This window comes from Hemitrygon akajei, chromosome 8, assembly GCF_048418815.1.
Source record: "Hemitrygon akajei chromosome 8, sHemAka1.3, whole genome shotgun sequence".
Lineage (NCBI taxonomy): Eukaryota > Metazoa > Chordata > Chondrichthyes > Myliobatiformes > Dasyatidae > Hemitrygon > Hemitrygon akajei.
The window spans coordinates 114,503,577-114,529,429 of record NC_133131.1 but is presented as its reverse complement, the minus strand read 5'-3'; the positions used below and the strand labels follow the sequence as shown (position 1 = coordinate 114,529,429).

At 42.9% G+C, this 25,853-nt stretch overlaps 1 long non-coding RNA gene across 3 annotated transcripts in view; it reads left to right on the top strand.

Moving 5' to 3' along the window:
- LOC140732173 (uncharacterized) overlaps positions 1-25,853 on the top strand; it is a 67,114-nt gene that overhangs the window by 1,438 nt on the left and 39,823 nt on the right. The gene's annotated exons all lie outside the window — the stretch shown is intronic.

The window sequence follows — 25,853 nt, the reverse complement described above, 5'->3', positions numbered from 1 at the left end:
CAACTAAGACTGGAAAACTTCTACAAATGTCCATTGGAAAGCATTCTGACTGGCTGCACTGGCTGCATCACTGCCGAGTATTTGGGGGGGGGGGGCTACTGCACAAGATCAAAGTAAGTCATTGAAACTTGTAAAATAGATCAGCTCCATCATGGGTACCAGCCTCTGTGGTATACAAGCATCTTCAAGGAGCAGTGCCTTAGAGAGGCAGTGTCCATCATTAGGGACCCTCACCACCCAGACATGCCCTCTTCTCATTGCTGCGGTTGGGAAAGAGGTAAACACTCAGCAATTCAGGAACAGCTTCTTCCCCTCTCCATCCGATTTCTGAATGGATATCGAACCCATGAACATTACCTCACTACTTTTTTTTATTTCTGTTATTTTGCATGACTTACTTTAACTTAACTCTTTAATATACATATACGTACTTAATGTAACTAGTTTTTTTCTCTAAATTTATTTATCCTGTATTTCATTGTACTGTTGCTGTAAAGTTAACAAATTTCATGACATATGCTGGTGATATTAAACCTGATTCTTATTTGGATTCTGATTCTGAAATAGATAAAATCATGCTGATGTGGTCAAGAGGTTCAGTTTTTGTTCAGAACAAACATCAGAATGAGACCATAAGATCATTAGATATAGGAGCAGAACTGGGCCATTTGGCCCATTGAGAATGCTCCGCCATTTCATTGTGGCTGATCAAACTTTCCTCTCAGCCCTCATCTCTTGCCTTCTCTCTGTACCCCTCCATGCCCTGACCAATCAAGAATTTATCAACCTCTGCCTTAAATAAACATAAAGTCTTGGCCTCCACAGATGCTTCTGGCAAAGAATTCCACAGATTCACCACTCTCTGGCTAAAAATTTCCTCCTCTTCTCCATTCTAAAAGGATGCCCCTCTATTCTGAGGCCCTCTTTTTTGAGGCTATGTCCTCTGGCCTTAGACTCTCCCACCATAGGAAACATCCTCTCCATATCCACTGGCCTTTCACCATTCAATAGGTTTCAATGAGGTCACCCCTAATTTTTTCTGAATTCTAGTGAATATAGGCCCAGAGCCATCAAACACTCTTCATATAACAAGTCATTCAATCCTGGAATCATTTTCGTAAGCCTGCTTTGAACCCTCTCCAGTTTCAGCACATCCTTTCTAAGATAATGGGCCCAAAACTGCTCACAATACTCCAGGTGAGGCCTCACCAGTGCTTTATAAATTCTCAACATTACATCCTTGCTTTACATATTCTAGTCCTCTTGAAATGAATGCTAACATTGCATTTACCTTTCTCACTGTAGACTCAACCTGCATTTAAACCTTTAAGGAATAATGCACAAGGACCCTCAAGTCCCTTTGCACCTCAGTTTTTTGTATTTTTTCCTCCTTTTTGAAACTAGTCACTCTTTTTATTCCTTCCACCGAAACGAATGACCATACACTTCCTGACATTGTATTCCATGGGCCATTTCTTTACCCATTCTCCTAATCTGTTTAAGTCCTTTGGTAGCCTCTCTACTTCCTCAAAACTACCTGCCCTTCCACCTATCTTCATATTGTCTCAAATTTTGCAACAAAGCCATCAATTCCACCATCCAAACCATTGCCATATATCATAAAAAATGTGGTCCCAGCACAGACCCTTGTGGAACACCACTAGTCACCAGCAGCCAACCAGAAAAGGCTCCCTTTATTCACACTCTTTGCCTCCTGCCAATCAGCCACTGCTTTATCCATGCTGGAATCTTTCCTGTAATACCAAGGGCTTGTAGCTTGTTAAGCTGCTTCATAACTGGCAGCTTGTCAAAGTCCTGAAAATCCAAGCACACAACATCAATCAATTCTCCTTTGTTTATCCTGCTTGTTATTTCTTCAAAGAATTCCAACAGATTTGTCAGGCAAGACTTTCCCTTGAGGAAACAATGCTGACTATGGCCTATTTTATTATGTGCCTCCAGGTACCCTAAGACCTCATCCTTAATAATCGACTCGAACATACTGAGGTCAGACTAACTGGCCTATATTTCCTTTCTTCTGCCTCTCTACCTTAAAGAGTCTTCCGGAACCATTCCAGCATCTAGTGATTCTTGAAATATCATTACTAATGCCTCCATGATCTCTTCACACACCTCTTTCAGAACCTTGGGGTTCTGAACATCTGGTCAGGTGACTTATCTACCTTCAGACCTTTCAGTTTCCCAAGAACCTTCTCTCTAGTTATGGTTATTTCACACATTTCATGACCACTACACCTGGAACTTCCACCATACTGCTAGTGTCTTCCACTGTTAAGACTGATGTAAAATATTTATTCAGTCCATCCACCATTTCATTGTCACTCATCACTACCTGATGCACTATCAATAACTCTAGGAGACTGGAAGTGAACGATAGGCTTTTATTAACAGAGAAAATGGAGCACAACCATGTTGAAGACTGAGGAAGGAGCAGTGCCCCAATCACCTTTATACAGGGGTCTGTGGGAGGAGCCACTGGAGCAGTCAGCAGAGGGGCGTGTCCAGACGGGTATACATGGTTTACCACACTACCTCTCCAGCATTGTTTTCCAGCGGTCCGATATCCACTCTTGCCTCTTTTTTACACTCTATATATCTGAAGAAACTTTAAGTATCTTCTTTAATATTATGGCTAGCTTACCTTCGTATTCCACCTTTACCTTCTTAACTATTTTTTTAGCTGCTGTCTGTTGGGTTTGAAAAGCTTCCCAATTATCTAACTTCCCACTAGTTTTTGCTCGATTATATGCCCTCTCTTTGGCTTTTCTGTCGGCTTTGACTTCCCTTGTTAGCCATGGTTGTGTCAGCTTGCCTTTAGAATGCTTCTTCCTCTTTGGGATGTATATATCCTGTGCCTTCCAAATTGCTTCCTGAATTTCTAGACATTGCTGCTCAGCCATCATCCCTGCCAGTGTTCTTTTCCAATTATTTCTAGCCAACTCCGCTCTCATGTCTCTGTAATTCCTTTACTCTGCTGTTATGCTGATACATCTGACTTTATCTTCTCCTTCTCAAATTTCACTTTGAATTCAATCATATTATGATCACTTTTCCCTAAGGGCTGTTTTACCTTAAGCTCTCTAATCAATTCTGGTTCATTGCACAACACAATCCAGAATATCTGACCCCTAGTGGGCTCAACCACGAGGTGCTTTAAAAAACTATCTTGTAGGCACTCCTGAAATTCCCTCTCCTGGAATCAGTACCAACCTGACTTTCCCAATCTTCCTGCATATTGAAGTCCCCCATGACTGTTGTAACATTGCCCTTATGGCATGCATTTTCTATCTCCCATTGTAATTTGCAGGCCACATCCTTACTACTGATTGGGGTCTGTATAGAACTCCTATCAGAGTCTTCTTAGCTTATTCCATATAATGCATGCATTCAAATATAACATCTTCAGTCCTGTGTTCACACTTTTCAATTATGTCCACCTTTTACCATTGTAACTCATCCTGTTGACTGCAATTTTGCCCTATCAACAGCCTCTCCTCACTATGCATTGCCTGTTTATAAACCAGATACCCCATCTTCATCTTTCCTACGATACTTTTTGCATTGAAATATTGGCAGCTCAGGACACTAGTTGTCTCATGCTCAACCCTTTGATTCTTAACTTTGAAGTCTTACCATCATCTGCCTCCACAACCTCTCCACTAACTGTTCTGGCACTCTGGTTCCCATCCCCCTGCAACTCTAATTTAAACCCTACTGTGCAGCATTAACAAACTTTCCAGCTCGGCTATTAGTCCCACTCCAGTTCAGGTGCAAACCATCCCTTCTGTACATGTCCAACCTTACCTGGAAGAAAGCCCAAGGATCCAAACAACTTATGCTATCCTTCTTACACCAACTCCTTAGCCACATATTAAACTGTATGATTTTCCTAGTTGTGGCCTCATTATCATGTGGCATGGGTAGCAATCCTGAGATTACAACCCTGGAGGTCCTGCCCTTTAACTTAACACCTAACTCCCTGAACTCTCTATGCAGAACCTCGTCACTCATCCTACCCATATCATTGGTACCTTCATGGACCATGACTTCAGGCTGATCACTCTCCCACTTATGAATTCTGACAACTCGATCTGAGACATCCCAAACCCTGACATCTGGGAGGCAACATGTCATCAGGGAATCTCATTCTCGCCCACAGTACCTCCTGTTCGTTCCCTTAACTATTACCACAGTATGTGTATTCTCCCCCCTTCCCTTCTGAGTCACAGAGACGTGCTCAGCGCCAGAGACCTGGCCAATGTGATTTTCCTCTATTAAGTCATTTCCCCCCCCCCCCAGCAGTATCCAAAGTGATATATCTGTTGTTGAGGGGGATGGCCACAGGGGTTGTCTTCACTGGCTTCTAACCCCTTCTCCTTTCTTGACTGTCACCCAGTCTTCTGTGTCCTGCACCTTGGGTTTAACTATCTCTCTCTATGTCCTGTCTATCACTTCTTCAGTCTCCCAAATGATCCGGAGTTCATCCAGTTCCAGCTCCAACTCCTTAACATGGATTGTTAGAAGCAGCAGCTGGATGCACTTCTCACAGTTATAGTCGTCAGGGATACTGGAAGTCCCCTGCCTTCCCACATCTTGCAAGAGGAGCATTTTACTATCCTGCCTGGCATGTCCACTATCCTAACTGAGCAGATATAAAGAAGGAAAAAGGGATTAAAAAAACAGCTTAACCTGGAGCTTTTCCTTTCTTTTACTTACTCTGACTGAAGCCCCAAAGAGCTAAATGAGGAAGGAAATATGATCTCAGTAACCTTAACCTTGGAACAAAGGTTGGTGCCAGAAAAGGTGGTTTGAGTATCTGCAAAGCTGCTGATCTCCTGGGATTGTCATGGACAATAGTCTCTCGAGTTTACAGAAAATGATGAGAAAAACAGAAAAAAAAATTAGTGAGTGGCTGTTCTATGGATGAAAACCACAGAGAGAGGTCAGAGGCGAATGGCCGGTCTGCTTCAAGCTGACAAGAAGGTGACAGTAACTCAAATAACCCCATGTTACTACAGTGGTGTGCAGAAGAGCATCTCTGAATGCACAACACATCAAACTTTGAAGTGGCTGAGTTACAGAGGTGGAAGACCACAAACTCACATTCAGTGGCCACGTTATTAGGTACAGGAGGTATCTAATGAAGTGTCCACTGGAATGAATCAGAGTGGCTGGAGGGTTGCCTCTGTGATGATGGAGTTTCAGGAGGAAGCCAAGGTGAAATATGGTTATCAGCTCAACAGCTTTGATTCTAGCTCCCACCTGCAGGGTCTGCTGTCATCGAATATGGAGATTTCTTTTATTTTCTTCCTCCTGTTAGTCACTTAATTGTCCACTGCCACTCCTGACTGGATGTGGTAGCATTACAGAATTGCAGAGCCACAATCTGATCATTTGATTGTGGGATCATTTAACCCTGTCTATTGCATGCTACTTAATTGCTTTGCATGAGTAGTCCTGTATTGCAGCTCCACTGTGCTGCTTCCTATATTCTCTTCCGCACTTCTCATTGGACCAGGATTGATCCTCTGGCTAGATTATAGTGCTAGAGGGAGGGATGTGCTGGGACATAAGTAACATGTTGTGGGGAGGCATATTTCTTCTTTTGCTGATGGTGCTCAGCATCTGCTAGCATCTACTCTTGAATTGGAAGATCTGATCTTAATCTATCCCATTCAGCCCTGATGTAATACCACAGTCCTGATGGAGGAGGGTGTCCTCAGCATGAAAATAGAACTTGGGTGTCTATAAGGACTGTGTGGTGGTTACTTACCACTCATGCTATCATGGGTAGATGCATTTGGCACAGATAGATTGGTGAGGTCAATATCAAGTAAGATTTTCCTTTGTGTTGGTTTACTCAGTACCAGATGCAGGCCCACTCTTCAAACTAAGACACCAGTCTTCAGATGCTCGTGTGGAGAACTATGCTAGGTTAGACTTGGAGTGACTTTGCTTTCAGTATACTTACGTTACGATATGTTAGTCCACGGCTTTCTCTTTTGCTGCGATGAAGCCACTCTCAGGGTGGAGGAGCAACACCTCATATTCCTTCTAGGTAGTTTCCAATCTGATGGCATGTCCATCGATTTCTCCTTCCAGTAACTTTTCTTCCCTCCCCTTCATTTCCTCACTCTAGCCTCTTACCTCCTCTCCTCACATGCCTATCACCTCCTCCTGGTGTCCCTGCTTCTTCCCTTTCTCCTATGGTCCACATTTCTCTCCTCTGGTTCCTTCTTCTCCAGCCCTTTACCTTTCCCACCCACCTGGCTTCACCCATCAGCTTCTAGCAAGGCCTCCTTCCCTTTCCCCCACCTTTTTTTTCTGCTGTCTTCTCCCTTCTTTCCAGTGCTGAAGCAAGGCTTCGGCCCAAAACATCGACTGCTTATTCATTTCCATGGATACTGCCTGACCTGCTGAGTTCCTCAAGCAATTTGTGTGTGTTGCTCTTTGAGCTTGTACTCACCTAGAAATGCTCCCACAATCATGTATCCTTCCTGAGAACTTGTCTTCACTGCCTCTTGTTCCACATGTCTTCCAATTCTGTTTTCAGGTCTCCCAGTATAGACCCACCAAGGATCACAGGTATCTGCATCAGCTTGACTGCTTATCCTGCTGTTTCTCCCTCTGAATTCTATGCGCCACCGTCTCTGCTATGTGGACATACCTGTGAGCTCTGTCTCAGCCACAGCTCCAGGCTTCTCTCTCCTCTGCCTGCAATGGACCTCTCTGACATTTCATCCTCTGCTGGATCCATACCTTCAACTTCCAGTTCTTCACCTTCCTCAAATCCAGGTAGGATAGAGGATTGCCTGTCTCCTGACCAGGGATGCCAAATTCCAGTTCCAAAGGCCCTAGATGCCTCTAGACCTGGATTCCACCATCTCCAACTCCAGCTCCAGCGAACCCATGTGGATTCCGACCGTGGATCCCCCCACCACTAACTCCAGTTCCAATGACCCAGGATGCCTTCAGATCAGGAATTACCTGGCCTCTAGCTCTGGCTCCAGCCCAGACTTTGGCCGCCATCTCCTTGAGGCCAAGACCTTCCTCTTAGTCCCTGGCTCCCCTTCCCTACCAGCACTCTCCAAATCTGTGTCTCTCAGCTTCCTGTCACCTCTTGGGTCCTCGGAGGCTCCATTTTCTTCCCATCCCACCTTCCCCGAACCCCTTAATCCTCCACCCTCCTCTGATGCCACCAACTCTCTTCCCCCCCTCTAATCCTGGTGCTGCTTCATACACCCAGGCTGAGCTCATCAATGACATCAACTTTGCCTCCAACTTCTACCGTCCCCTTAAGTTCACTTGGTCCATTTCTAACACCTCCCTCCCTTTCTTGATCTTGTTATCTCTGTTTCCACCATTTCATCTCTGGAGACAAACTGTCTACTGACATCTTTTACTGATTCCCATGCCTATCTTGACTATACCTCTTCCCACCCTGTCTCCTGTAAAATGCTATTCCCTTTTCTCCATTCCTTTGTCTCAGCCACATCTGTTCCCAGGATGAGTCTTTCCTTTCCAGGACATCACAAATGTCCTCCTCCTTCGAAGAATGGGTTTCCCTTCTTCCACCATTGATGTTCCCCTCACTTGCATCTCCTCCACCTGCCAGGTATCTGCACTAACGTCATCTTCCCATCAACGTACAGGGATAAATTTCCTCTTGTCCTCACCTACCACCCCGTGAGCCTCTGCATCCAACATACCATTCTCCACAACTTCCGCTATCACAGCAGGATCCTACCACCAAATACATATTTACCTCCCCCTCAACTTCCTGCTTTCCATGTGCTCCATGATCCCCTTATCCATTTGTCCTTCCTCACTAATCACTCACCTGACACATATCCCTGTAAGTGACAGAAATGCTACACCTGCCCATTCATCTCCTCCCTTACCTCCATTCAGGAGCCCAAACAGTCCTTCCAGGTGAGGCAAAACTTCACCTGCAAATCTGTTGTGATCATCCATTGTATCCGGTGCTCCTGATGTGGCCTCCTCTACATTGATCAGATCAGATGCAGTTTATTGTCATTTAGAAACCACAAATGCAATGCAGTTAAAAAATGAGACAACGTTCCCCCAGAATGATATCACAAAAGCATATGACAAAACAGACTACACTAGAAAATCCCAATAACGTTTGGCCAATCCCAGACCAGAGTCCGGAGAGGCTGCTGCGTATTAATATTGCACTACCATCTAGTGCGTTCCCCGGAAAGGAGCTCCAAATCCACCAGACAAAAACAAGACCAAAAACTAAAGCTACAAGACCTGCACAAAACCACATAATTACAACATATAGTTACAACAGTGCAAACAATAGCATAATTGATTAAAAAAAACAGACTACGGGCACAGTAAAAATAGTCCAAGATGTTAAAGGACTGTAAGTTCAAAAGAAATCACCACAGTTTCCACAAGTCCCCAGGGTCCCGACAGACTCGCCATCCCACGCCGGCGGCAGAAGGGAATACCCCCGCTATGGACTTCCAAGGCGCCGCCCGACTCAGCCTCGCAGACGCAGCACACAATGGAAGCTCCGTCAAAACCAGCCTCGCAGACGCAGCACACACCGAAAGTGACCTGAGTCCGTCGAAAGGACTCCGAGTCCATCGAACCTCCAAGCCGACGACCATCCCCTTCGGCACAGCTTCTCCGAGCTCCATCCTCTGTCAAGCGTATTAAGACGGCCCCGCCAATGGCCATCAGCAACGCGACCCTGAGGACTGAGGGCCTGTTCTTCCCAGCAGAGTCCCGGACCTCACAGCAGCAGCAGCAACAAAGAATGTCTTCCTGGAATTTCCCGATGTTTCTCCGTGCTTCCACGTACGTTTTCAATCGATTATGATTGCGCACGGCACCCCACTTCAGAAATAATAGATAATCAGTTCCGGAGTGGCCGCTGCAAGCTGCATTGTGCCGCCATCTTGGATCAATATCATTGGTGAGGGATTCCCACTGGCCAACCATTTTAATTTCTCACCCTATTCCTGTTCCAACATGTTGATCCATGGCCTTCTCTTTTTGCCACAATGAGGCCATCCTTAGGGTGGAGGAGCAACCTCATTTTGCATCTGGTAGCTTTCAACCTGATAACCTGAACATCGATTTCCCTTTCTGGTAATTTTTCCTCTCCTCCTCTGCTCTTCTATTCCCCACTCTGGCCTCTTACCTCTTTTCTTCACCTGCCTCTCAACACCACTCCCCCCCCCCCCCCCCGTTCCCCTGGTGCCCCTCCTTCTTCCCTTGCTCCCATGGTCCACTTTCCTCTCTATTAGATTCCTTCTTCTCCAGCCCTTTATCTTTGCCACCCACCCTAGCTTCACCTGTCACTTTTTAGCTAGTCCAGCTTCCCCTCTCCACACCTTTTTATTCTGGTGTCTTCCCCCTTCCTTTCCAATCATGATGAAAATGGCTGAAATAGAACCATAGAACATTACAACACAGAAACAGGCCTTTTGGCCCTTCTTGGCTATGCCAAACCATTTTTCTGCCTAGTCCCCCTGACCTGCACCTGGACCATATCCCTCCATACACCTCTCATCCATGTACCTATCCAAGTTTTTCTTAAGTGTCAAAAGTGAGCCACATTTACCACTTCATCTGGCAGCTTATACCACACTCCCACCACTTTATGTGTGAAGAAACCCCCACTAATGTTTCCTTTAAACTTTTCTCCCTTCACCCTTAACCCATGTCCTCTGGTTTTTTTCTCTCCTAGCCTCAGTGGAAAAAGCCTGCTTGCATTCACTCTATCTATACCCATCATTATTTTATATACCTCTATCAACTCATTCTTCTACGCTCCAGGGAATAAAGTCCTAACCTATTCAACCTTTACCTCTTCTGTTGACTGTTCATTCATTTCCATAGATGCTATCTGCCCTGCTGAGTTCTTCCAGCACTTTGTACGTGTGATGCCCTGGATTTCCAGCATCTCTTGTGTTTAAAATCCAGAAATGTTTTCCTCATGCACTTTAAAGAGCACTGTGATAATTAAGGAAAGTTTAAGAGTTATTCAGGACTAAAAAAGAATCTATGTGTGGAGCTAGATGATTTGGGCTAGGACCTTAATGAATACTTTGTAAAATGAAGGGGCAATGATAATGATGTGATTCAGGGGGATAAATGTGGAATGTTGGATAAATTAAAAATCAGTAAGAGATGAAGAATTATAATCTTTGAAAATGGATAAATCAGCTGGCCTGGATAAAATGTATTCTAGAGATAGTTATAAGAAGCCTGGGAGGCAATTCCAGATGCTCTGATGCTCTATGATAGTTTTAACAGAAGTTGTGCCGGAGGATCACAGGACTGCTGATATTTCACTGCAGTTTAAAAGAAAGGGATGAACCAAATACATTCAGGGGTCTGTACAAGAGTTATGGGCATAAGATTCCAGGCCAGTAAATTTAGCCAGAGTGATGGACAAATTATTGGAATCCATTTCAATATAAACCTTTATCTAGAAAGGCATTGATTAATCAGAGGCTGTCAGCACAGATTTGTTAAGGGGCAATCTTGCCTGACTAACAATTAAATTCTTTGAAGAGGTAGCGAGGATGATCACTGGTGGTAGCTTGTTTGATGATGTTTAAAGGGATTTTAATAAAGATTCTGAATTTGTTCCATACTACAGACATGTCAAAAAAGTAAAAGCCCATGGAATACATGGGAAAGTGTCAAACTTGATTCAAATCTGACTTAGTAGCAGGGAGGCACCTTTGTGATTGGAAGGTAGGATATATATTGCTTTTTGTAATATATGAATGATTTGGCAGCAAGAAAGAAAGTTCTCGACTGCAGGAAGATTTAGCTAGAAATATTTTTAAAAATTGAAGTAACCACGCAAAATGCTGGAAATACTCAGCAGTTCAGGAGCATTGGGAAAGAAAAACAGTATTAATGTTTCAAGTTGCGATCCTTCAGAATCAAAAGATACGGCTGGACTGGTTGTGGTCTGCCCTGGAACTTACTCCAGAGTAGGGTGAGGTAATGTATTTGGGGTGGTGCCACAAGGCAAGGGAATATTTGATTAATGACAGGATATTGAATGATGTGGAAGAACAAAGGAATCCTGGACTGAACATCTACAGATTCTTAAAGGACAATATTGTGATTAAAAGGACATACAGGAAGATTACTGAAGGTTACCTTTTTTAGCTGAGGATAAAATACAAGAGCAAGAAGGTTATGCCAGAAGAGTATATAAGACTAGTTGGAAAACAATATAAGGACTGCGCAGAGTTGTTACAGGAAAGACGTAAGAGCTGAGGACATTAACAAGGATGTTGCCAGGACTGGAATTTTGAAGGAAAGTGTGTGGAAGAATTGGATGAGCTACAGCTGTTTTCTTTGGAACAATGGGTTTTGAAGGCAATTGTAAATGAAGGGGGAAGGGGCTAGATAAAGTGAATGGAAAGGATGTATTTCCCTGAGCAGAGAGTGAATATATGGGGAGATGTATTTAAAGTAATTGATGGAAGAATTAGTGAGCAAATGAGGCAATACTTTTACCCAGTGAATGATTGGTGTCTGGAAATTCTGCCTGAAAAGGCAGAACAGGCAGATATTCTCAACACATTTCAGAATGACTTGGACTTTAAGCCCCATAATCTGTAGGGTTACAGACCAAGTGGAAGAAGAATGCACTAAACTGGGTAGCTCTTTTTTGACAATTTCAGATGCAATATGCTGTGAAATACATTTGCTATTATTCCATTATACAATATTTTTCACAGGAGAGTTTTTTTTCATTTTCTCACCATTCAATCTTGTGGTAGCATTAGATGAGGTTATCAGATACAGTGTGTTGGACATGGCCCACAATTAATGGCAATTTGCCATTGTGATGATGAATGTGTCTGTATTCTTCAGCATTGCTGCACAAATTGCCAGAAATCTCCTGTGTCCATGTATGTACCATTAAACATGGAAATCCCATCATTTCTTTCTTTTATAACTAACCTCTACAATCTGAATTAAAGATCAGGGAATAAGAGCTCAAATCCCAGCATGCAATTTGGAACATTTGAATTTAATTTACAAGATATATTTAGAATAAAAGGCTAGGATCAGTTACTGTTACCTGGAAGCTGCTAGATAAATATAAGAACACCATCTCTTTTGCTAATACTCATTCACAGGGAATTTTTCCACCTTCATTTGTTATGACCTCAATGTGACTACAGATACACAGAATTTTGTTTGACTCTTAACTGATCTCTGCACTGGACTGATGAATCACTAATTTGTAACAATGACTTGCTACCCAGCAACACTGTGGTGAAACTTTCACTACAAGCGCTCCAGACTTTGAAAATGTATTTCACCATGACCTTCTCAAGAGCAATTACATCATGGTCAATCCAATGGAGTGGATGGGCAAGGTGTAAGAGGGGATTAAAATATAAAATCATCGGAAAATTTTTCTGGTGATTTGACAAGAATGCCGACATTTTGTCTGTAATCCTTATGCTGCAAATTCTAAAAAAAGTTAAGCCTTAGTAAAAGAGGCATAAATGAATTTTTGAAAGGATATAAAGCTAGAAGACATAGATTTAGGGTAAGGGGCAAGAGATTTAGAAGGGATATGAGGGGAGGGGGATCTTTCTTCACTCAGAAAGAGGTAATTTAACTGAAATGCATCGCCTAAGAGAATGGTTGAAGCTAGGCTATGAAACTCGTATGATGTGCTTGGGTAAGCACTTAAATTACTTAGACAGAGACGTCTATGGGCTGAGTGCTGGGAGATGGGATTTCTGTGAAAGGGGGCTCATTGGTCAGCATGAATGAGTTGGGCTGAATGTCTTGTTTCATGCTGTACGATTCTATGATACCATGACCTGAAATTAAATAACAATTTCTGTTGAATTTTTGGGAAAGTAGTTTATATGTCACTGATTTGGATGATGAAATTGATGGATTTGTGGCCACATTTGCAGGTGATATAAAGATAGGTGGAGGGGCAGGTAGAGTTGAAAAAACAGTGAATTTTCAGAAGGATTTACACAGATGTGGATAATGGCAAAGAACAAAGTTGGAAATGACATTGCATGTACGGCAACTCTGGCAGGATTTGCAAGACTTTACCTCCTACAAAGCAAAACCCAATAGCATGAATGGCAGTGATGCTTCACTACCAGATGAACTCAACACCTTCTCTGCACGCTTTGAAAGAGAGAATATAATTACAGCTGTGAAGATCCCTGCTGCACCTGATGACCCTGTGATCTGTGTCTCTGAGGCCAAAGTTAGGCTGTCTTTCAAGAGGGTGAACCCTCACATGGAGTACCTGGTAAGGCTCTGAAAACCTGTGCCAACCAACCAGCAGGAGTATTCAAGGACATTTTCAACCTCTCACTGCTACAGTTGGAAGTTCCCATTTGCTTCAAAAGGGCAACAATTAAACTAAGAAGAATAATGTGAGCTGCCTTAATGACTATCGCCCAGCAGCACTCAAATCTACAGTGATGAAATGCTTTGAGAGGTTGGTTATGACTAGACTGAACTCCTGCCTCAGCAAGGACCTGGACCCATTGCAGTTTGCCTATTACCACAATAGGTCAACGGCAGATGCAATCTCAATGGGTCTTCACACAGCTTTAGACAACCCGAACAACACAAACACCTATGTTAGGATTCTGTTCATTGACTGTAGCTCAGCATTTAATACCATCATTCCCACAATCCTGATTGAGAAGTTACAGGACCTGGGCCTCTGTACCTCCCTCTGTAATTAGATCCTCGATTCCCTCACTGACGATCAACACTGGTGCACCCAGGCGTGTGTGCTTAACCCACTGCTCTACTCTCTATATACACATGACTGTGTGGCTAGGCATAGCTCAAAATCCATCTATAAATTTCCTGATGATACAACCATTGTTGGTAGAATCTCAGATGGTGGCAAGAGGGCGTACAGGAGCAAGATATGTCAACTAGTGGACTGGTGTCGCAGCAACAACCTAGCACTCAACATCAGTAAGATGAAAGAGCTGATTGTGGACTTCAGGAAGGGTAAGATAAAGGAACACATACCAATCCTCATAGAGGGATCAGAAGTGGAGAGAGTGAACAGCTTCAAGTTCGTTGGTGTCAAGATCTCTGAGGATCTAACCTGGTCCCAACATATTGATGCAGTCATAAAGAAGGCAAGACTGTGACTATACTTCATTAGGAGTTTGAAGAGAATTGGTATGTCAACAAAACACTCAAAAACTTCTATAGATGTACCATGGAGAGCATTCTGACAGGCTGTATCACTGTCTGGTATGGAGCGGGGAGGCTACTGCTCAGGACCATAAGAAGCTGCAAATGATTGTAATCTAGTCAGTTCCACTTTAGGCACTAGCCTACAAAGTACCTAGGACATCTTCAAGGAGCAGTGTCTCAGAAAGGCAGCGTCCATTATTAAGGACCTCCAGTACCCAGGGCATGCCTTTTTCTCACTGTTACCATCAGGTAAGAGGTACAGAAGCCTGAAGGCACACACTCAGTGATTTAGGAACAGCTTCTTTCCCTCTGCCATCTGATTCCTAGATGACCATTGAACCCGTAAACACTACCTCACTTTTTTAATGTATGTTATTTCTGTTTTTTTTGCATGATTTTTTATCTATTCAATATACGTATAATGTAATTGATTGATTGATTGACTGATTGATTTTTCTTCTAGATTATGTATTGCATTGAACTGCTGCTGCTAAGTTAATAAATTTCATGACATGTGCCGGTGAAAATAAACCTGATTCTGATTCTGAAGTGGCAGGTGACATATAGTTTAAGAAAGTGTATGATCATGCACATTGTTAGAAGGAATAAAGATGTAGACTATTTTCTAAATGGGGAGAAAATTCAAAAATCAGAGGTGCAAAAGGACTTAGGAGCCCTTGTGCAGGGTTCCCAAAGGTTAACTTGCAGGTTGGGTCAGTGGTGAGGAAGGCAAATGCAATGTCAGCATCCATTTCAGGAAGACTAGAAAATAAAAGCAAGGATGTAATACTGAGGCCCAATAAAGTACTGGTGAGGCTGCACTCAGAGCAATGTGAGCAGTTCTGTGTCCCCTATATAAGAAAAGATATGTTGGTATTGGATAGAGTCCAGAGGAGGTTCACAAGAATGATTTGGGGAATGAAAAAGTTAACAAGTGTTTGATAGCTCTGGGCCTGTACTCAATGGAATTTAGAAGAAGGAGGGAAGATCTCATTGAAATCTATTGCAGAACGGATATGGAGACGATGTTTCCTATAGTAGGGGAGTCTAGAACCAGAGGGTGCAGCCGCAGAATAGAGGGACGTCCATTTAGAACAGAGATGAGAAGGAATTTATTTAGCCAGTGGGTGGAATTCATAGCCACAGATGGCTGTGGAGGCCAAGTCTGTGGGTATATTTAAAGCGGAGGTTGATAGGTCCTTGATTAGTCAGGGCATCAAAGGTTATGGGGAGAAGGCAGAAGGATGAGGTTGAGAGGGATTGTAAGTCATCCATGGCAGTGAAGGTTGATAGACTCGATAGGCTGAATAGCCTAATTCTGCTCCTATGTCTTAAGTTATTGTGGTCTTATATTTTAGCTACCCTGTTAATTCCATGAGTTTTTCCCCAACTTTATTTCCTTTTATACAAGGGCAAATTATCATTCAGACTCTGATGACTGTGAGAATTTTTCAATCTGATTTTTTGCTAACTATCTGGATCCCCTATAGATGATGCCAGATTCAAAGTCACGTTAGAATAGGGGGTATTGACACTTCAGCTCTTCATCGCCGTGGGCAGTTTTTGAGGTCAGCAGCAAGTGTTGTCTCGATGGTGAAGAATGTACGACCCAGGCTAATGCAGCTCAGCCTCTTTCTTAGAAGAATTCCATTGATCATAATCATGTTCTCCTAATTTCCTATGTCTGCTTCATCTGGCTCATCAGAGTGATTCTGAGAAGTTAGTGACTATTCCCATATGATCATGAATAACTTTGTGTTGAACCCATTTGGAATACCATTGCTACTCAAACATTTCAGAAAGGTCCTCATGGGCAAGCTATCTTCTTCCATTCAGTCCAAAATGGATTTAAAACTGGGCCTTGGCATTGACCTTATTGCTGACTATCATTTTTCATCTGGTTCGTATAACTCATTAACAAAGCAGAAGGAATCAGCCACCAGGACATATGGAGCAACACACAAAATGCTGAAGGAACTCTGGAGGTCGGGCTGTGTCTATACTGGAGACTAAACAGTCAACTTTTCATGCTGAGACCTTTCATTATGACAGAATTGTCATACTGTACTTATAACGTTCTTCTCATTTCCCAATGCTGTCTGCTTTGCTGAGTCCCTCCAGCATTTTATGCATGATGCTCTGTATTTTCAGTATCTGCAGAATCTCTAGTGATTATGACCAGAACTTGTGGACCTGAATTGAATTGACTTTATTTCTTTCAACCTTCACATAAATGAGGAGTAAAAATCTTTATGTTATGTCTCCGTCTAAATGTGCACAAGTCTGACACGAGTGTAGGGAAATTATTGTAAAGAACTGTACTTGGGATTTCACATAGACTACACAAAAATAAATACTATCTTTGTAAACAGTTTTAGTCTTTGAGAAGTTGACTGAAATAAGGCATGTGATTAAGCACCACACAGATCTACAGCAATCTCTTCACCAGAAGTATGTGAGCAGTCACTGTTTATGTGTATAAATCAGTCTGTTGCACATCCTTCACTGAATTATTGAAGCTTTGCTGAGATGATAGCTCCTGTGCAGATATTATGCTCTGGTTGAAATCATATACTGTATTCAAAAGTTGTCAGTTATTACAGAGATATACAGGCAGTAAACAGAGAAACATAGAAAACCTACAGCACAATACAGGCCCTTCAGCCCACAAAGTTGTGCCAAACATGTCCCTACCTTAGAAATTACGAGGCCTACCCATAGCCCTCCATTTTTTAAGCTCCATGTACCTATCCAAAAGTCTCTTAAAAGACCCTATCGTATCCTCTACCACCACCATTGTCGGCAGCCCATTCCACGTACTCACCACTCTGAGTAAAAAACTTACCCCTGACATCTCCTCTGTACCTACTCCCCAACACCTTAAACTTGTGTCCACTTGTGGCAACCATTTCAGCCCTGGGAAAAAGCCTCTGACTATCCACCCAATCAATGCTTTTTATCATCTTATACACCTCTATCAGGTCACCTTTCATCCTCCTTCGCTTCAAGGAGAAAAGGCCGAGTTCACTGAACCTATTCTCATAAGGCATGCTCCCCAATCCAGGCAACTTCCTCGTAAATCTCCTCTGCACCCTTTCTATGGCTTCCACATACTTTCTGTAGTGAGGCGACCAGAACTGAGCACAGTACTCCAAGTGGGGTCTGACCAGGGTCCTATATATTTGCAACATTACCTCTCGGCTAAATTCAATTCCATGATTGATGAAGGCCAATGTACCGTTTGCCTTCTTAACCCCAGAGTCAACCTATGCAGCAGCTTTGACTGTCCTATGGACTCGGACCCGAAGATCCCTCTGATCCTCCACACTGCCAAGAGTCTTACCATTAATACTATATTCTGCCATCATATTTGACCTAATAAAATGAACCACTTATCTGGGTTGAACTCCATCTGCCACTTCTCAGCCCAGTTTTGCATTCTCTGACCCGCTTTAATCTCTGACAGCTCTCCACACTATCCACAACACCTGCAACCTTTGTGTCATCAGCAAACTTACTAACCCATCCCTCCACTTCCTCATCCAGGTTATTTATAAAAATCACGAAGAGTAAGGGTCCCAGAACAGATGCCTGAGGCACTCCACTGGTGACCGACCTCCATGCAGAATATGACCCGTCTACAACCACTCTTTGCCTTCTATGGGCAAGCCAGTTCTGGATCCACAAAAGCAATGTCCCCTTGGATCCCATGCCTCCTTACTTTCTCAATAAGCCTTGCATGGGGTACCTTATCAAATGCCTTGCTGAAATCCATATACACAACATTTACTGCTCTTCCTTCATCAATGTGTTTAGTCTCATCCTCAAAAAATTCAATCAGGCTCATAAGGCACAACCTGCCCTTGACAAAGCCATGACGACTATTCATAATCATATTATACCTCTCCAAATGTTCATAAATCCTGCCTCTCAGGATCTTCTCCATCAACTTACCAACCACTGAGGTAAGAGTCACTGGTCTATGATTTCCTGGGCTATACCTACTCCCTTTCTTGAATAAAGGAACAACATCCGCAACCCTCCAATCCTCCAGAACCTCTCCCATCCCCATTAATGATGCAAAGATCATCACCAGAGGCTCAGCAATCTCCTCCCTCGCCTCCCACAGTAGCTTGGGGTACATCTCATCTGGTTCTGGTGACTGATCCAATTTGATGCTTTCCAAAAGCTCCAGCACATCTTCTTTTTTAATGTCTACATGCTCAAGCTTTTCAGTCTGCTGCAAGTCATCACTACAATCACCAAGATCCTTTATCATAGTGAATACTGAAGCAAAGTATTCATTAAGTACCTCTGCTATTTTCTCTGGTTCTGTACACACTTCCCCACTGTCATACTTGATAGGTCCTATTCTTTCACATCTTATCCTCTTGCTCTTCACATACTTGTAGAATGCCTTGGGGTTTTCCTTAATCCTGCCCGCCAAAGCCTTCTCATGGCCCCTTCTGGCTCTCCTAATTTCCTTCTTAAGCTCCTTCCTGTTAGCTTTATAATCTTTTAGATCTCTAACATTACCTAGCTCTCTGAACCTCTTAAAAGCTTTTCTTCTTGACCAGATTTATTACAGCCTTGTACACCACGGTTCCTGTACCCTACCATAACTTCCCTGTCTCATTGGAACATACCTATACAGAACTCCACACACACATATCCTGAGCATTTGTCATATTTCTTCTGTACTTTTCCCTGAGTAGTCCTTTGGAGTAATCAATTTTGACTCCAGAGTCTATGACATCAGGTCAAACTACGTATAGTGAGAGGCTGAGTATCCATCTCAATGGACTCATTTCCTGTCACTGAAGATCATTTAATCATCTCCAAGGCATAAGATTGAATACGCTCCACATGCCTGGATGAATGCAGCACCAACAACTTACAATCGAGAAGAAAGCAGCCTTTTTGATTGGCACATTATTAATCCTATAGAAGTGTTAATCTCCCTACGCTACCTGCACTGAGTAGCAGTAACGTGCACTAAATGGCTGTCATCACTTTCCCAGATTTCTCTGACAGCATGTCCTGCTACCCATGTCTAGGATCTTGGATACAAAGGAAATTTTCTGTAAAAGGGCTGTGCTCAAATTGACACAACCTTGTTTTCACACTAAATAATTTATAATCTCGAGGCATTCGGGGCCCCTGCAATAGAAATTATGTGGTTAGGAAAATGAGCCAATAGTGTAAATACTTGTTTTTTATCTGGATGGTTCATTCTAATGAACTTGATGGTCTTTTGCTATTCTTCTGCTGTATGTTCACATACTTTCTAGTTCTCCTTGGATTAGAGATGGGAATTACCTTTGATGATATCAGCATGGACATTAACAGTATTTTTTTCTGAATTAAATGAAGAGCTATGAAGAACAATCACAGGCGTTTAAGAAATCATTTTTAATCTTATTATTCTGGTGTTTTTAACTTGGTGCTTACCAAGTTAAGAGCCCATTGTATTACAGGAAAGTTACTGGTATGGTTAGAGCATTGGCTGATCAGTAGGAGGCAGCGAGTGGGAATAAAAGTATCCTTTTCTGGTTGGATGCCAATGACCAGTGGTGTTCTGCAGGGCTCAGTGTTGGAACTACTGCTTTATATGCTGTATATCAATAATTTAGATGATGGAATAGATAGCTTTGTTGCCAGGTTTTCAGATTATACAAAGATCAGTGGAGGGGCTAGTAGTGTTGAGGAAACAGGTAGGCTACAGAAGGACTTAGACAGATTAAGAGAATTGGCTAGAAAGTGGCAAATGAAACACAATGCTGGAAAATGCATGGTCATGCACTTTGATAGTAGAAATAAATGTGCAGACTATTTTCTAAATGGGGAGAAAATCCAAAAATATGAGTGAAAGGGACTTTGGAGTCCTAGTGCAGAACACCCTAAAGTTAACTTGTGGGTAGAGTTGGATGTGAGGAAGGCAAATGCAATGTTTGTGTTCATTTCAAGAGGTCTAGAATACAAGAGCAGGAATGTGATGCTGAGGCTTTATAAGGCACTGGTGAGGCCTCACCTTGAGTAATGCAAACAGTTTTGCGCTAAGAAGAGATGTGCTGGCATTGGAGAGGGTTCAGAAGAGATTCACAAGGACAATTCTGGGAATGGAAGGGTTATCATACGAGGAACATTTGATGGCTGTGGGAAAGTCTAGGACAAGAGGGCACAGCCTCAAAATAGAGGTACATCCATTTAAAACAGAGTTGCAGAGAAATTTCTTTAGCCAGAGGGTGGTGAATTTGTGGAATTTGTTACCACAGACAGCTGTGGAGGCCGGGTTGTTGGGTGTATTTAAGGCAGAGATTGATAGGTTCTTGATGGGACATGGCATCAAAGATTACAGGGAGAAGTCCAGGAAATGGGGCTGAGGAGGGGAAAAAACGATCAGCCATGATTGAATGACAGAACAGACACGACGGACCAGAGGGACTAATTCTGCTCCTATGTCTTCAAGTCAAGTCAAGTCAATTCAACTTTTATTGTCATTTCAACCATAACTGCTGGTACAGTACATAGTAAAAATGAGACAACATTTTCCAGGACCATGGTTTACATGACACAGTACAAAAAACTGGACTGAACTAAGTAATAAAAAAAACAACAACACAGAGAAAGCTACACTAGACTACAGACCTACATTGGACTGCATAAAGTGCACAAAAACAGTGCAGGCATTACAATAAATAATAAACAGGACAGTAGGGCAAGGTGTCAGTCCAGGCTTCGGGTATTGAGGAGTCTGATAGCTTGGGGGAAGAAACTGTTACATAGTCTGGTCGTGAGAGCCCGAATGCTTCGGAGCCTTTTCCCAGACGGCAGGAGGGAGAAGAGATTGTATGAGGGGCGCATGGGGTCCTTCATAATGCTGTTTCCTCTGCGGATGCAGCGTGTAGTGTAAATGTCCGTGATGGCAGGAAGAGAGACCCCGATAATCTTCTCAGCTGACCTCACAATCCGCTGCAGGGTTTTGTGATCCAAGATGGTGCAATTTCCGAACCAGGCAATGATGCAGCTGCTCAGGATGCTCTCAATACAACCCCTGTAGAATATGATGAGGATTGGGGGGTGCGGGGGAGATGGACTTTCCTCAGCCTTCGCGAAAAGTAGAGACGCTGCTGGGCTTTCTTTGCTATGGAGCTGGTGTTGAGGGACCAGGTGAGATTCTTCGCCAGGTGAACACTAAGAAATTTGGTGCTCTTTACAATCTCTACTGAGGAGCCGTCGATGTTCAGTGGGGAGTGGTCGCTCCGTGCCCTCCTGAAGTCAACAACCATCTCTCGTTTTGTTCACATTAAGAGACAGGTTGTTGGCTCTGCACCAGTCTGTTAGCTGCTGCACCTCCTCTCTGTAGGCTGACTCGTCGTTCTTGCTGATGAGACCCACCATGGTCGTGTCATCGGTGAACTTGATGATGTGGTTCGAGCTGTGTGTTGCAACACAGTTGTGGGTCAGCAGAGTGAACAGCAGTGGACTGAGCACGCAACCCTGGGGAGCCCCCGTGCTCAGTGTGATGGTGTTGGAGATGCTGCTCCCGATCCGGACTGACTGAGATCTCCCATTCAGGAAGTCTAGGATCCAGTTGCAGAGGGAGGTGTTCAGGCCCAATAGACTCAGCTTTCCAATCAGTTTCTGAGGGATGATTGTGGTCTTATGGTCTTTATATCTTACTTTTAACAATCATGGAAGGTATACTGGTATCTGAAATTTTTGAGTGTTAAGACAGAGGCAGCCAAAACTGAGGCATTCATATTTATGTCAGGCAGGAGAAATTTTCCAATGAGTGGTGAGTTGATAACAAGAGAACAATAATTATGCCATATAATTATAATCTGTCCTGCCAAATTCTAGATACTACCATTTGAAATAGACATACAGATCAGAAGATGTAGCTGACTGTGTGTATGTTACAGTAAGATCCTGATAATCTGGCATGGTCAGGAATTGGTAGTACCATACTTAGCAGATATACTTGTCTTTTAGATGCCACACCGAGTGATGACACAATGCAATTTTAAGATGCTACACAGGATTATAATAGCTATTTCCTGTGAAACTGGTAAGCTTCAAGAAAGTATGGGAACTAGGGCCCTGGTGAGTTTCAATGATTCTGCTTTAGTCAGTACATAAATATTCAATAAGCTCTGTGTGGAATTAAAATGGATCCTACTTCTATGGATGGAATGAAAAGTCAAATATTATATCTAGGAAAGTAATGCCTTATATTTGTAAAAGCTGTGAATACTTAGACAACAGTTAGAATCAACTTAAAAGCCAGGCAAATATATTGCCAAATTTACAAGGATTGCTATGGAAATAAAATAACATTATGAATTCTGTCTTTGTTACTCCACATTTTAAATCTCACTAATTTTTTCAAGCTGGTTTCCAAGTTTGAAAAACAAGTTCAAGAAATTATGTTAATTGTAATTGTTCTTTTTGCCCAAAAGCAATCATGTTAATAATGTGCTGTATCAATTTAATTTTAACTTACATGTTCCTAATATCCTTTGTTTTCAGTTGAAATGCAGAATCAAACTATAGAAACATAGAAATTATCGGAAAGGGTAGGCCATTCTGTTCTCTGATTATTCAGATTCAGTATCCTTGGCCCAGATTTCTCCCCATATCCTTTGATCTCTTCAGATTTTAGAATTATATCAAACACCTTCTTGAATGTATTTAATGATTTGGTTTCAGCTGCATTTTGTTACCACAGGTTTACTACTCGATGAGTGAAGACATTTCTCTTCATCTCTGACCTGTCCTACAATTCTTCAAGCTGTGATTCCTGGTTTTGAATTTCCCCATGAACTGCAACATCTGTCCTGCATCTATCTAGAAGCATCAGGATTTTGTAAATTTTATTAAGCTCCCCTCTTCTTCTTCAAAACTTTAGCCAATATAAGCCTAAATAACACAACTCTTTATAGATCAGTCTTGCCATCCTGGGAATCAGTCTGTTGAATTTCCACTGCACTACTCCTATCATCCTGAGATAAAGTGAACAAACCTGCACGTAATATTTACTAAGGCTCTGTACACTAATACTCTCACTACAAAGTGTGATATTAAATGCATTTCATCATTCTTCTCACTAGGTTCTACAGATTAATTTTGAGAGTTTTGCACAGAATCCAGACAACTGTGATTGAGATCGGGGAAAGAAAGCCTGATGAAGTTTAGTTTACTTATTTAGTAACCCCCTCCAGTCCTTCGAGCCGCACTGCTCCAGAAACCCCACAGCTCTGATTGTGTCCTAGCCTAATCTCAAGACAACTTCCAGTGACCAGTTAACCCACTTGGTATGTCTTTGGACTGTGGGAGGAAATCAGAGCATCTGGGGAAAACCCATGCATTCCATGTGGAGGATGGGCAGAGACTCTTTACAGAACAGTGTCGGAATAGAACTCCGAACAGTGGAACGGCCTGAAGTAGAATAGCATTGTGTTAACTGCGCCTACAGTTTAGCCTTAATCCCTTCTGAATAATGCATTATGACTAGATCTGAAAAGGTTCCACATTGAATAATACCAAGACAGATTGAACGGGATTGAATCAGTAATTTTAGTTCTCAGGAATATGAACATTAGTTTGCATTGTGCTAGATGTGTTCCACATATGATGGGAAGCAAAGTCTATATTAACTTCACCTGAGTGAGTGATGATGGTTGCCATCATTAACTGTGTAAACTGTGGGTGGTATCGGTCTTAGTAACTTTACAGCAAAAGCAGAAGAGTGGAACTGACTTCTTAGCAGCCTTGGAATATCTCTTTTCTTACATTCTTGGAATTAGCCAATTTTGGCAATAATACATCAACATATTTAAACTCTGAAAACATTACTTGCCTATCCGGTATCAGAAAAGCATTAATTGTGCCACTTCCATGGTAGGAATGTCTGCCTTGATAAAAGTCCCACTCTCCAACTAAATGCCTGAATGATTTTTTAAAAAAATTGTTTCCATTTTGTTTGATTGGGTATTAAAATATTTTTAATTCTCTGGCCCATTCCCACATATCCCATGATGCATCTCGGTGCCGTATGGCTCCAGGATTCTACCTCATCTTTTAGTGGATAATTTAAACACTTCATTTGAATTTACCTCTCTCTACTAACAATTGCCTGTTCTTTTTTATGCATTAAAACATCGCTCAGCCGCCCTTCCATTTGCTTTGAAGTTTATTAAAACCTGATGCATGTCTAATTGTCCCATCAACCAGTCATTCAGCTGGTCTGACCTGTGGAAGGCTCCACAAGCCAGACTCAGCTTCCTCATCAGGGAAACCTAGCATACCTTGCCCTGGCCCCGAAATCTTCACCAGTGGTTCAGCAGTGGTGGTATTGGTGATACCACCAATACATCCTGGCAGGATGCAAGACTGCGCTGTCCCAAGGGTGTTACAGATGGCTGTACAACCAGGTCCTAAAGAAGCTGGTGGAGATCATAGGCAGGATGCGAGAAGCAGCCTTTCCCCAGCAGAACAACTCATCCCGTTTGTTAAGGCTGGTAAGAACGCTGTGTGCATCTGCCCAAGAGCTCCTTCAGGATTCCTCTGCACTGGCATTGACTGGAACACGAGGGCAGATCTTGGCAGACAGCTACAGTTCCCCATGAAAATTGCCAGCACATTTCTCCGCCCAGACAATGTACTGCGGTCCATGGCATGGCCACTAAGACAGCCCTCCTCATTGAGTTAACCATTCCATGGGGGAAGGAGTGGAGGCTGCCCACCAGTGCAAGAGGCTGAAGTACTCAGACCTGGCAGCTGAGGGTAAGGAAGCTGGCAGGAGGACCATCATCTACCCTGTGGAGGTAGGTCCTGTTCACCCTGTACACATCAGACTTCCAATATAACTCGGAGTCCTGCCATGTGCAGAAGTTCGCTGATGACACGGCCATAGTGGGGTGTGTCAGGAATGGACAGGAGGAGGAGTATAGGAAACTGATACAGGACTTTGTGATATGGTGCAACTCAAACTACCTGCGTCTCAATATCACCAAGACCAAGGAGATGGTGGTGGACTTTAGGAGATCTAGGCCTCATATGGAGCCAGTGATAATTAATGGAGAATGTGTGGAGCAGGTTAAGACCTACAAGTATCTGGGAGTACAGTTAGACGAGAAGCTAGACTGGACTGCCAACACAGATGCCTTGTGCAGGAAGGCACAGAGTCGACTGTACTTCCTAAGAAGGTTGGCGTCATTCAATGTCTGTAGTGAGATGCTGAAGATGTTCTATAGGTCAGTTGTGGAGAGCGCCCTCTTCTTTGTGGTGGCATGTTGGGGAGGAAGCATTAAGAAGAGGGACGCCTCACGTCTTAATAAGCTGGGAAGGAAGGCGGGCTCTGTCGTGGGCAAAGTACTGGAGGGTTTAACATCGGTAGCTGAGCAAAGGGCGCTGAGTAGGCTACGGTCAATTATGGATAACTCTGAACATCCTCTACATAGCACCATCCAGAGACAGAGAAGCAGTTTCAGTGACAGGTTACTATCGATGCAATGCTCCTCAGACAGGATGAAGAGGTCAATACTCCCCAATGCCATTAGGCTTTACAATTCTACCGCCAGGACTTAAGAACTTTTTAAAAGCTATCA